General features: G+C 38.2%; 2 non-coding genes across 2 annotated transcripts; both read right to left on the bottom strand.

The window, feature by feature from the left end:
• Positions 1-3495: 3495 nt before the first annotated feature.
• On the bottom strand, positions 3496-3568 carry trnaa-agc (transfer RNA alanine (anticodon AGC)). Its single transcript has one exon. It is a non-coding gene; the product is annotated as a tRNA-Ala (tRNA).
• Positions 3569-10901: 7333 nt separating this feature from the next.
• Positions 10902-10983, bottom strand: trnal-aag (transfer RNA leucine (anticodon AAG)). Its single transcript has one exon. It is a non-coding gene; the product is annotated as a tRNA-Leu (tRNA).
• Between the last annotated feature and the right edge of the window lie 225 nt (positions 10984-11208).

The following is an 11208-nucleotide window of genomic DNA, read 5'->3' as shown; positions in this document are numbered from 1 at the left end:
CTGAGGGTCCAGGGTTCAAGTCCCTGTTCGGGTGAGTTGTTTCTTACTGTGTTGGCTAAGCGGCATTGTCCCGTACTACATGGCTTGTTAAGAAAGTTAAAGAATTTGTACTTTGTGAGATATTTCTAATTGAAATAGCATGTACTTGATCAGCTTGAAACAATCGCATAGCGAATGTGTAACATGTTCTCCACACCAACTAATTGTACCCCCAGCCGTTTCAAACACACTATAGTAAAAAGAGGACCGTTTAAACTATAATTATGTGCAGCCTAATAATGCACTGAGTGCTTGTGCCTGTGCTGACTTGATCATTTAGAAACTACACACCCAGAAGCAGCAGCCACCTCACTGGCCTATAGTATGTCATCTATATTTTATTGTTCAGTGTTTTGTACTCGTCGAGTACTTTATGCCAATTTGTAAAGACAGTAAATAAGTCTCTATAGTTCTACCTAATGTTTAGTCATGTGATTTTCAAGTCCATGCAGACACAAGTACTACAATGAGCAATATAGAAATATAAAAAGTCATTCATTTGCATGAACAGTTAAAAGCTAATGAATGGATTGTTGGATGGATAATTGCATTTAGATTCCCTCGATTTTACTTTATGGTAAAAACCCTACACAGACAGAAGAACAAAATAAATAGTATGAAGACCATGTTTTTAACTACAGTGCGTTACAAGTCTAAATGTTATTCTCACAGGAAAATGTGCTTAAAAGTTTGCAATGCTTCTGCATTGGAGAATGCGAGCATCGATCCAGCTACCGCTCGCATGCTAAGCGAGCGCTCTACCATTGGAGCTGATTCCCTTTACGATGAATCCCCTTTAGCCTTTTGTAAATTGTAATGTACTATCAGAGCGTTGATGCTGCATTATAAAGTGAGGGTGCAACGTGTTTAAGCTCACATACTCTTTTCTGTATTATGCCTTGCTTTTAAACCATCACAGACTCCGTTTATCGCAGACTTTAGGACAAACTAAACCCAATCAAAACTGTCTTTGTACCACTGATAGACTGACTTAAGGGTTGATGCTGCATTTTAAAGGTGCTGTCGTGAGTTTCAGCTGTTCATCTTTTACAAAACAGTTTACCAGATGAAAAATCATTAAAGAGTCACGTACCGCTACTTTAACAAAAAGTCGTTTTAGATAAGACTCCGAGACATTTCAAAATTGGAGAATTATAAGTTATTGTGTGTTTGTGTAGCCCAATTAAAATCTGGGGACTACTAATATTTTGTTTATGTTAATTTATAACTAGTAAATAAGTTGTTTTTATTTGTTCTGTAAATAATGTTCTGGTTGTTTTATGCTGTTTAAAGTAAAGTGTATGTATAGCCCTCCCTTGATTTATTTTTAAGCCAATCAGCATGAACTGTCACAGGTCGGGAAAAGAGCGGGAGAAAGTGGGTGGAAAAGAAGAAAAAAGTGGAGAAAATAGCGTGATGTGAAACAAGTGTCATGTAAGCGGGTAAAACACCTGTTTAGGATTTATCTCTCTTGATGCATTAAGACAAACGGACAGTGAGTCTTATATTAACATCTTGCAGTCGATTAGTGACATTGTTTATGCTGTATCAGCTGTGAACTTCGTCTCTTGAGTTTTCGCGCATGGACATTGGAGGCAGTACGCTTCCTCAGCAACTGTGACGATTACAGTGGATTAAAAGCATCGGATTAACTCTGATTGTTTCATCCAAGATCAAAAGGAAAAAGACTGGTGGATTTTTTCTGTTTCATCCATGTAAACAAAGAACGTGGACAGCTCCACCACAACCGACCAAATATACTTCGTGATCTGTGCTGATTGGGACTATTAGGTTGGATCAGGCCTGCAATGGTAATTTTGGGTACCCTTTTTTTTTAGTTAGTTATTTTAGTTAGTTTAGTTACAGTGGGGCCAAAAAGTATTTAGTCAGCCACTGATTGTGCAGGTTCTCCTACTTAGAAAGATGAGAGAGGTCTGTAATTTTCATCATAGGTACACTTCAACTATGAGAGACAAAATGAGAAAAAAAAATCCAGGACATCACATTGTAGGATTTTTAAAGAATTTATTTGTAAATTATGGTGGAAAATAAGTATTTGGTCAATAACAAAAGTTCAACTCAATACTTTGTAACATAACCTTTGTTGGCAATGACAGGTTAAGGATGATCCTGACACTGCAGGATTTGAGTCCCTCTTGGCGTAGTGTGTTACTGATGGTAGCCTTTTTACTTTGGTCCCAGCTCTCTGCAGGTCATTCATCAGGTCCCTCCGTGTAGTTCTGGGATTTTTGCTCACCGTTCTCATGATAATTTTGACCCCACGGGATGAGATCTTGACCCCAAGGGAGATTATCAATGGTCTTGTATGTTTTCCATTTTCTTACAATTGTTCCCACAGTTGATTTATTCACACCAACCTGCTTGCCTATTGTAGATTTACTCTTCCCAGCCTGGTGCAGGTCTACAATTTTCTTCCTGGTGTCCTTCGACAGCTCTTTGGTCTTGGCCATGGTTGAGTTTGGAGTCTGACTGTTTGAGGCTGTGGACAGGTGTCTTTTATACAGATAACAAGGTCAAACAGGTGCCATTAATACAGGTAACGAGTGGAGGACAGAAGAGCTTCTTAAAGAATAAGTTACAGGTCTGTGAGAGCCAGAAATCTTGCTTGTTTGTTATTGACCAAATACTTATTTTCCACCATAATTTACGAATAAATTCTTTAAAAATCCTACAATGTGATTTCCTGGATTTTTTTTCTCATTTTGTCTCTCATAGTTGAAGTGTACCTATGATGAAAATTACAGACCTCTCTCATCTTTCTAAGTAGGAGAACTTGCACAATCAGTGGCTGACTAAATACTTTTTGGCCCCACTGTACCTAACTTAGGAGAGATTGATAATATTTTGAATATTACTGATGGTAATTTGAGTGAATCTGTATTATGACATTTTTGTAAAATATATTGGGGTTTGAAATGCATATTAATGATTGTGTAAATGAGTAAATAGTTAATTTGTTTAAGTATTATTAATGTGTACAAGTTTGGTATGTGAGTCAGGGATAATGTTAATACAGCTACTGTAAATGGTGTTAGTCGCAGGTTTTTTTGTGCAAGGTTAGTACCACATATATATAGGGTAATTGAAGTAGTTTTTTCGGTTTAAATAAGAGTATAGTTTAAATATAAAATAATCGTAAGTACTGATAAGTAGTGGCCCTTTTAAATCCTTACATTACCACAAAGAAAGAGATTTCTTAAACAAATAAAAGAAGTCAGGGAGCGCTTTCCAAATACAGCCAAGGGTGCTAGGGGGCGCTACATTTGTCAATTTAAACAAGTCAAAAAAGGTCTTTAAAGCAAACGATTTGAGTAAAAATAGAGCATAACTGTCACTGTAAAACTTACAGACTGACCTAATGTTTGATGCAGCGTTTCAGTGAGCAACGACTTTTATATTATGTGTTGCCTTTAAGTGATCATAGTGTTTCGGCATTGGAGAATGTGGGCATCGATCCCACTACCTCTCGCATGCTAAGCGAGCGCTCTACCATTTGAGCTAATTCCCCTTACACAAAACTTTCCTTTACCCTTTGTAAATTGTAATGTACTAACAGAGTGTTGATGCTGCATTATAAAACGAGGGTGCAACGTGTTTAAGCTCACGTACTCTTTTCTATATTACGCGTTGTTTTTAAACCATCACAGACTCAGTTTATTTAAAAAGTTGATCTTAGCCTTTAGGACGAACAATGTGAGGTCTTTTTTGAAGTGCATTTTTTATTTTATTTTGTTGGACCTGTAGGAGATTGTCCTGTTCTTGTTGCAGCTCTGCTGGAGGGTTATTTTCTTGGTGTTTGTGGTGGTGGTGGTGGTGGTGGTGATGGTGGGGCCTTTGTTCCCATTTTGGTTTATTTAGTAAATGATGTACTTTACATCCATTTCAATAATGTGAACATTTCCATTTTTGTCGTAAAATACTGCTGTAACAATGTAAATGGACGCTGAATAAACATACTTAAATGGATATTTAAGTATTTAAGTACATATTTAAATGGATGTAAAGTACATCAAATAAACCAAAATGGGAACAAAGACCCCACCACCACCACCACCACAAACACCAAAAAAATAACCCTCCAGCAGAGCTGCAACAATAAACAGAGCAAGATCAGGATGAATACATGATTCAGTTTCTCACATTTTCAGTCATCAAAAGCCTGCGTCCTGGCATCCATGTGGATGTTACTTTGACACGTACCACCTACCTCAGCATTGTTGCAGACCATGTTCACCCTTTGATGAAAACTGTATTCCCTGATGGCTGTGTCCTCTAAAGAAGTAGATTTGTTTAAATCATGAGCTGTCAGAAGTGGGATTCGAACCCATAAACTGCTTAATCTTTTCACATTATTATGTATTGTAAATGTACTGACTGTAACCCATCTGCTGCACTGTACACTTTGTCACTAGGCTGTAAACCAAAAATCAATAGAAAGGGAGCCCCATATGAGATCTCCAACTGACCAAATAATGTTTTTGGGTGGATCATTCTTAGCACTGTAACAGCACTAGCATGTTAGGGTGTGTTTTCTCTACTATGAGTGTATTAGGTACAGCCTTCTTGTTGGGTTTTTAACTGACTGGATTATTTATTAAGAATAATAATTATTCTCTAAGAACTCAAACCCTGTTTGTGCTGGTTGTAGGCTATTCAATTGTCCACTAGATGGCATAATATGAATACAGTTAGAAAGTAAAACGATGTCTGTTTCGAGCAAAGTTTCATCGCATGCTGACCTGTGTGGAATACAACTGATGTATGTAGCACTAAGAAATGTTTCTTAAGGGTTCTTTTAGGTGTTCTTGGTAGAACTGTTTCTACTTGAAGAACCATTTAGTATAATTTAAGGTTCTCTGCTAACTCAATTTGATTTTTATGGATTTTTTTATTTTGCCACATATAAATGCACATAACATTTTAATGAAAAGCAACGCATAATATAGAAAAGAGTACGTGAGCTTAAACATGTTGCACTCTCACTTTATAATATATATATATATATATATATATATATAAAGAAAAGTTTTGTGTAAGGGGAATTAGCTCAAATGGTAGAGCGCTTGCTTAGCATGCGAGAGGTAGTGGGATCGATGCCCACATTCTCCAATGCTGAAACATTATGATCATTTTGCAATCTGTAAAGATTGTCAGTACAATGTCAGTAATGCCCTATTTACGCTCAGTTTTGTTTACATACCTTTTTTGTTTTGTTTTGACAGAAACGCATAAACTTATAATTTTTTATAATGTTTTAATATTTGATACTGTTACAATTGATACATTATAAAGTATTGTACATATTTAAGTTCGGTGGCATAATTGGCCATAGCTTGCTTTTAAAAACGACCACAGTGCGCCATCTACAGGCCATTCTTGGTACGTCTTGTTAAAACGTAGCCAATGTAAAACTGGTGCCCACACTTCTGTGGCTTGGGATCTACTATTTCAGTCAACAGGTCATCGGGATCTACTTTTTAAAAAGGTTGGCTTCATCATTTTTCAAGAATGCTTTAAAGCTTTTTTAAATGCGCTTCATTTGCCTGTATTGATATTCAGCATTACAGGGCAAGCGTGGGTCCAGTGTCACGAACACGGGGCTCAAGACAAAAATACACCCTGGACAGGGCGCGTCAAACCACCGCAAAGCATCACACACTAATTTATCCACTCACTCACACATACAGGTGCAATTTAGAGCAGCAATTACACCTACTGGCACATTTTCATACCCAGAGGAAAGACGCATACATGGTGAGTATACACCGATCAGCCATGCTTTTTTATCCCCCTTTTATGCTGTTCTTCAATGGTCAGGACTCTCCCAGGACCACTACAGAGCAGGTATTATTTGTGTGGTGGATCATTCTCAACACTGCAGTGACACTGACATGGTGGTGGTGTCTTAGTGTGTTGTGCTGGTATGAGTGGATAAGACATAGCAGCGCTGCAGGTTTTTAAACACCTCACTGTCACTGCTGGACCTAGAACAGTCCACCAACCAAAAACATCCAGCCAACAGCACCCTGTGGGCAGTGTCCTATGACCACTGATGAAGGTCTAGAAGATGACCAACTCAAACAGCAGCAATAGATGAACGATCGTCTCTGACTATCTCTACAAGGTGGACCAACTAGGTAGGAGTGTCTAATAGAGTGGACAGTGAGTGGACACGGTATTTAAAAACTCCAGCAGCGCTGCTGTGTCTGATCCACTCATACCAGCACAACACACACTAACACACCAACACCATGTCAGTGTCACTGCAGTGCTGAGAATGATCCACCACCTAAATAATACCTGCTCTGTAGTGGTCATGTTAATAATTGTAGAAATTCAAAGTGCTCCTATATGGTAAGTGGAGCTGATAAAATAGACAGTGAGTGTAGAAACAAGGAGGTGGTTTTAATGTTATGGTTGATTAGTGAGTTTTTAGAAAGTTGAAGAATTTGTACTTTGTGAGATATTTCTAAGTGAAATAGCATGTACTTGATCAGCTTGAAATAATAGCACACTGTATGTGTGACATGTTCTCCACACCGACTGTTTGTACGTCCAGCTGTTTCAAACAGACTGTAGTAAATAGAGGACAGTTTAAATCTATATTTATGTGCAGCCTAATAATGCACTGAGTTTTAGATATTAATACCCACATATTTTATGTTGAATGACATGCATCATAATTTTAGTTCTTGCTTCACAGAGCCATTTTGTTATTGCACTGCACTAAAAAGTTGGTATATCCTGCACTATTTTGGCCGTTACATAATGCAGCATCAACGCTCTTTTAGTACATTACATTTTACAAAGGGTAAAGAAGGGTGCTTCATAAGGAGAATTAGCTCAAATGGTAGAGTGCTTGCTTAGCATGTGAGAGGTAGTGGGATCAATGCCTGCATTCTCCAGGTTTTAAATTTATGTAGAGAAACAGATGGACTACAGTCAGTAATTGTAGAACTACAAAGTGCTCCTATATTGTAAGTGGAGCTGATAAAATGGACAGTGAGTCTAGAAACAAAGAGGTTTTTTTAATGTTATGTTCTGTTATGTTATGTTCAATAAATTGCATTTCTCAGTGCCGGATGCCATCTGCCTTCATAATAATCGTAACACACTAACACACCACCACCTGAATTTCCTGCATAAATTTGTTCCATAAAATATTTTCTGCCTTACTCAGCCCTCTGCTTCCTTGTATAGAAATAGGCTAAAAACCGGGTGTAGTAAGTCCTGCTGTCCACAACAAAGGACATTGGATAAATGTTTTGTTTAGAAAGGGTTAAAATTGCTGTACATTTCTGTAATCTTTATAAACTGAAGTTACGACTCATATTGAACGAAACTGATCTCTTACTTAAAATATGACATGGCAGCCATTTTTAAAAGAAAGTTCATGGGCTGCTTGTCGCACACCTACAAATGTGACATTAATAAAAAGCTCAGGATGTACTCTATAAAATACAGTAGTACTCAGATAGATTGCATAAACGGTGCTTGAGTTAGAGATCTCGGACACATGTCAAGTCAGATTTATTTATATAGCGCTTTTTCCAATGAACATTGTCTTAAAGCAACTTTACAGAATCCAGGCCGAAGGGCGAGAGTGGCAAGGAAAAACTCAGGAAGAAACCTTGAGAGGAACCAGACTCAGCAGGGACCCATCCTTCTTGGGTGGCCTGGAGGATACTTTAAATAAAAAGGATTTACACAAATCATACAAACACAAAATTAAATTGAACTGAAAGTTGTAACTAGCAAAAAAATAATGTAAGTTCTTCATTGTTCAGTCCAGTCTGTGATAAAGTCTGTTGTACGTTCTGGACATTTTTGGTGCAAACACGCCAGGTCACTGTCACATCTAGTAGGAGCAGCATTGTTGGCACTGCAGTCTCGACTTGCAGTCTTTAACCTCGAGAGGGTGAACAGGTTTCCGTCAGAGCCTCCTCGGGTTAAAACCACAGAAGATGTTGTTACAATGTGAAATCGTTAAGAGTAAAATATCAGAGAGTTTTACAGGTTTAGACTCCAGCACCCCTAACTATTACAGCATAACTAGGTTTGCTTGTTTAGTTTGAAAAGACCAATCAAAAGCCTGAGTAAATAAACATGTTTTCAATCTAGACTTGAACATAGAGACTGTGTCCGAGTTCTGACAGCGGATCTCCCTAAGTTTGAAGCAGATCTGTGATGGAAATGTTGTGTTTCAATAAACAATAAAAGTTATCAGGAGCAATTTCTTGAAAAGACTCCAAAGGGGTTACCAAAAGTACAGTTGTTTTACATCAGGGGTGCCCAATACATGGATCACGATCTACCAGTCGATCTCACAGTGCAGGTCTGTTTCGCCAGGTATGTTACACATACGAGGAATTTGCTTTGGTGATACACTCAGTGATACACACAACAGTCCACATAGTAGTACAAACAATACACATAATAGTACAGACAATTACACATGTATGACATGTAACATAGAACATATTTAACAGACCCGACAGCACACGGACTGTTAACCAGTATTTACCAACATTTGCCCAAGAGAACAACTTTGGTTGAAAAGTGTTACAGCTCTGGGGAAAAAGCTGTTAGCGTATCTTGATGTGTTTGTTTTTATTGTCCTGAGTCTTCTGCCAGATGGAAGAGTTTGAAAAAGGTAATGTCCAGGATGAGAGGGGTCTGCTGTAATTTTGCCGGCACGCTTCAGCACTCTGCTGTTGTAAATGTCCTGAAGCGTTGGCAGACTGCATCCAATGATCCTCTCCGCTGTCCTGATTATACGCTAATTGACACTGCTGTGTCTGATCCACTCATACCAGCACAACACACACTAACACACCAGCACCATGTCAGTGTCAATGCAGTACTGAGAATGATCCACCATCCAAATAATACCTGCTCTGTGGTGGTCCTGTCAATAATTGTAGAACTACAAAGTGCTCCTATATGGTAAGTGGAGCTGATAAAATAGACACTGAGTGTAGAAACAAGGAGGTGGTTTTAATGTTATGGTTGATTAGTGTAAACTCACACACTGTTGTATGTGCTTGCATGACTGTAGGACGAGTTCTCAGTGCATTACCGTAATATCCATAAAATGTGTCCTTGAGTTTTCAGTTCAGAAAAGTTTGTGTAGAGACTGCAGCAGCGGATACTGTGTTTGTTTTGATTTTGAGGTCATACTTTATTAACAAGGTAAGTTGATTTTTTAAAGAAAAGTTTGTGTATATTAGCTTCTGGATATTTTCGGATGCTACGGACAAAACTGTGTTATACTGCTATGATGATACGACTATGTTCCAAACCCTTTTAGACTCTTCCACCACCGTTAGCGCTTCTCTCAGTTAGTTCAGCTCATTAAATATATTATCCACAGTATCGCTTACTTTTACAAACCCAATTCCAAAAATGTTTAGACAGAAGAGAAAATGTCAATGTAAATAGACAGCAGTTTGTAAAAGATGTTATTTATATTCTAGCATACAAACATACATCGCTCCAAAATATGAATGAACGCTTCAGCCAGGGTTGCCAGATTGCGCATTTAAAAGCCCGCCAAAATGCATGGAAAACCGCCCAACATACTCACGAAAAACAGCCGATAATCAGCGCTTAAACAATATTAAACCAGTTAAACATGATCTACTACTGCTGATATCTCACAAATCAGTGATTATAAATTATTAATGGCATTTGACATAATTAAAAACTAAGACTAAGAAGTCTTAAGGGTTTTTTGTGTTTTTGCTAGAACTGTTTCTACTTGAAGAACTCTGTAGTATAATTCAAGGTTCTTTGCTAACTCAATTAGATTTTTATGGATTTTTTTCTCTTGCATATACATGCAAATTCATGCATATACATATAAATGCACATAACATTTAAGGACTGGAAAACAATCGTGCAATTGATACAGGAAAAAAGGAAATAGGTGAAAGAAAGGAATCTGTTTGTAATCTACCTGCAAAATTCTACTCCTGAGATTTTTTTTTTGTGTGTGTGTGTAAGCAGCAACATACTTCACCTAAAACTTGATATAATCGCCTTCAAGAGAGCCGAAACAGAAATAAAAACATTTTATATTAATTGAAGTTCTACAGGACAACATATGTTTAATTTTTTTTATTTAAGTCACATGCTTGTGGGGATTAAAGCAGGTTGCAGAGCCCGGATAGCTCAGTCGGTAGAGCATCAGACTTTTAATCTGAGGGTCCAGGGTTCAAGTCCCTGTTCGAGTGAGTTGGTTCCTACTGCATTAGGTAAGTGGTAATTTCCAGCATTTAACCAGCCACAGCGAAGAACTGGTGGAGTAGCGACTAATCTTAACCCATCAGATACACGACCGTTCTTTTGTTACAGTAAGCTTGCAAGCAGAGCAACAAGACAGTCAGTATTTAAGGGCTTCCTTTCTTACAACATTTCTTCTGCTAAACCATCGTGCTGTATGCTTAATTTAAGACTCTGTGGTGCATCGGTGTGTTTGAGCTTGTTTAAAAGCTCATTGGCTTTAGAACGTATGCTGTTTTCACAGTGTCTGCGTTCCATTTTAGGTATAAACACAGTTATTGGGTGAGTACAAGTTTTTTTTTTTATTATGCTTCTTATTATATCATAGTTGTATGTAGTCGGAGTGATGCTAGAGATGACAGCAACGATACAAAGGTACACCAAGTTAAGGTTTGTGTGCACAGTGCGGTCGAACTGTTTCATGTTACATAAAAAAAAAAAGTTAAGAAAGGTTGTGGGTCGAAAAGGGCCAATCGCATGTGCCATACTTGGGATTGTGATTGAGTATACGTTGCATTGGGTGGGTAAACATGGAGCCGGCGTTGAAAAGCATGAGTTGGCAGCGGTGGGATTCGAACCCACGCCCCCGAAGAGACTGGAGCCTTAATCCAGCACCTTAGACCGCTCGGCCACGCTACCACTGTTTAAGATGCTGATCGAAACGAGCAACTACGTATGCAATTTCTACCTGCATTTTCCAATAGAAGTCAAAGAGGTTGCAAGTGCAATCGCCACACTTGTGATGGAGCACAAGCTACACCAAACTGGTAAACATCATTAGTTGGTGATTAACTTTCTTCTTCAGACTGGTTTTTAAATGAAAGTCAAAGAGAAGGTAGGAGCCCAGAAAGCTCAGTCGGTAGA

Source organism: Trichomycterus rosablanca, chromosome 10 (assembly GCF_030014385.1).
Source record: "Trichomycterus rosablanca isolate fTriRos1 chromosome 10, fTriRos1.hap1, whole genome shotgun sequence".
Taxonomy (NCBI): domain Eukaryota; kingdom Metazoa; phylum Chordata; class Actinopteri; order Siluriformes; family Trichomycteridae; genus Trichomycterus; species Trichomycterus rosablanca.
This window is presented reverse-complemented; position numbering and strand designations above follow the sequence as displayed.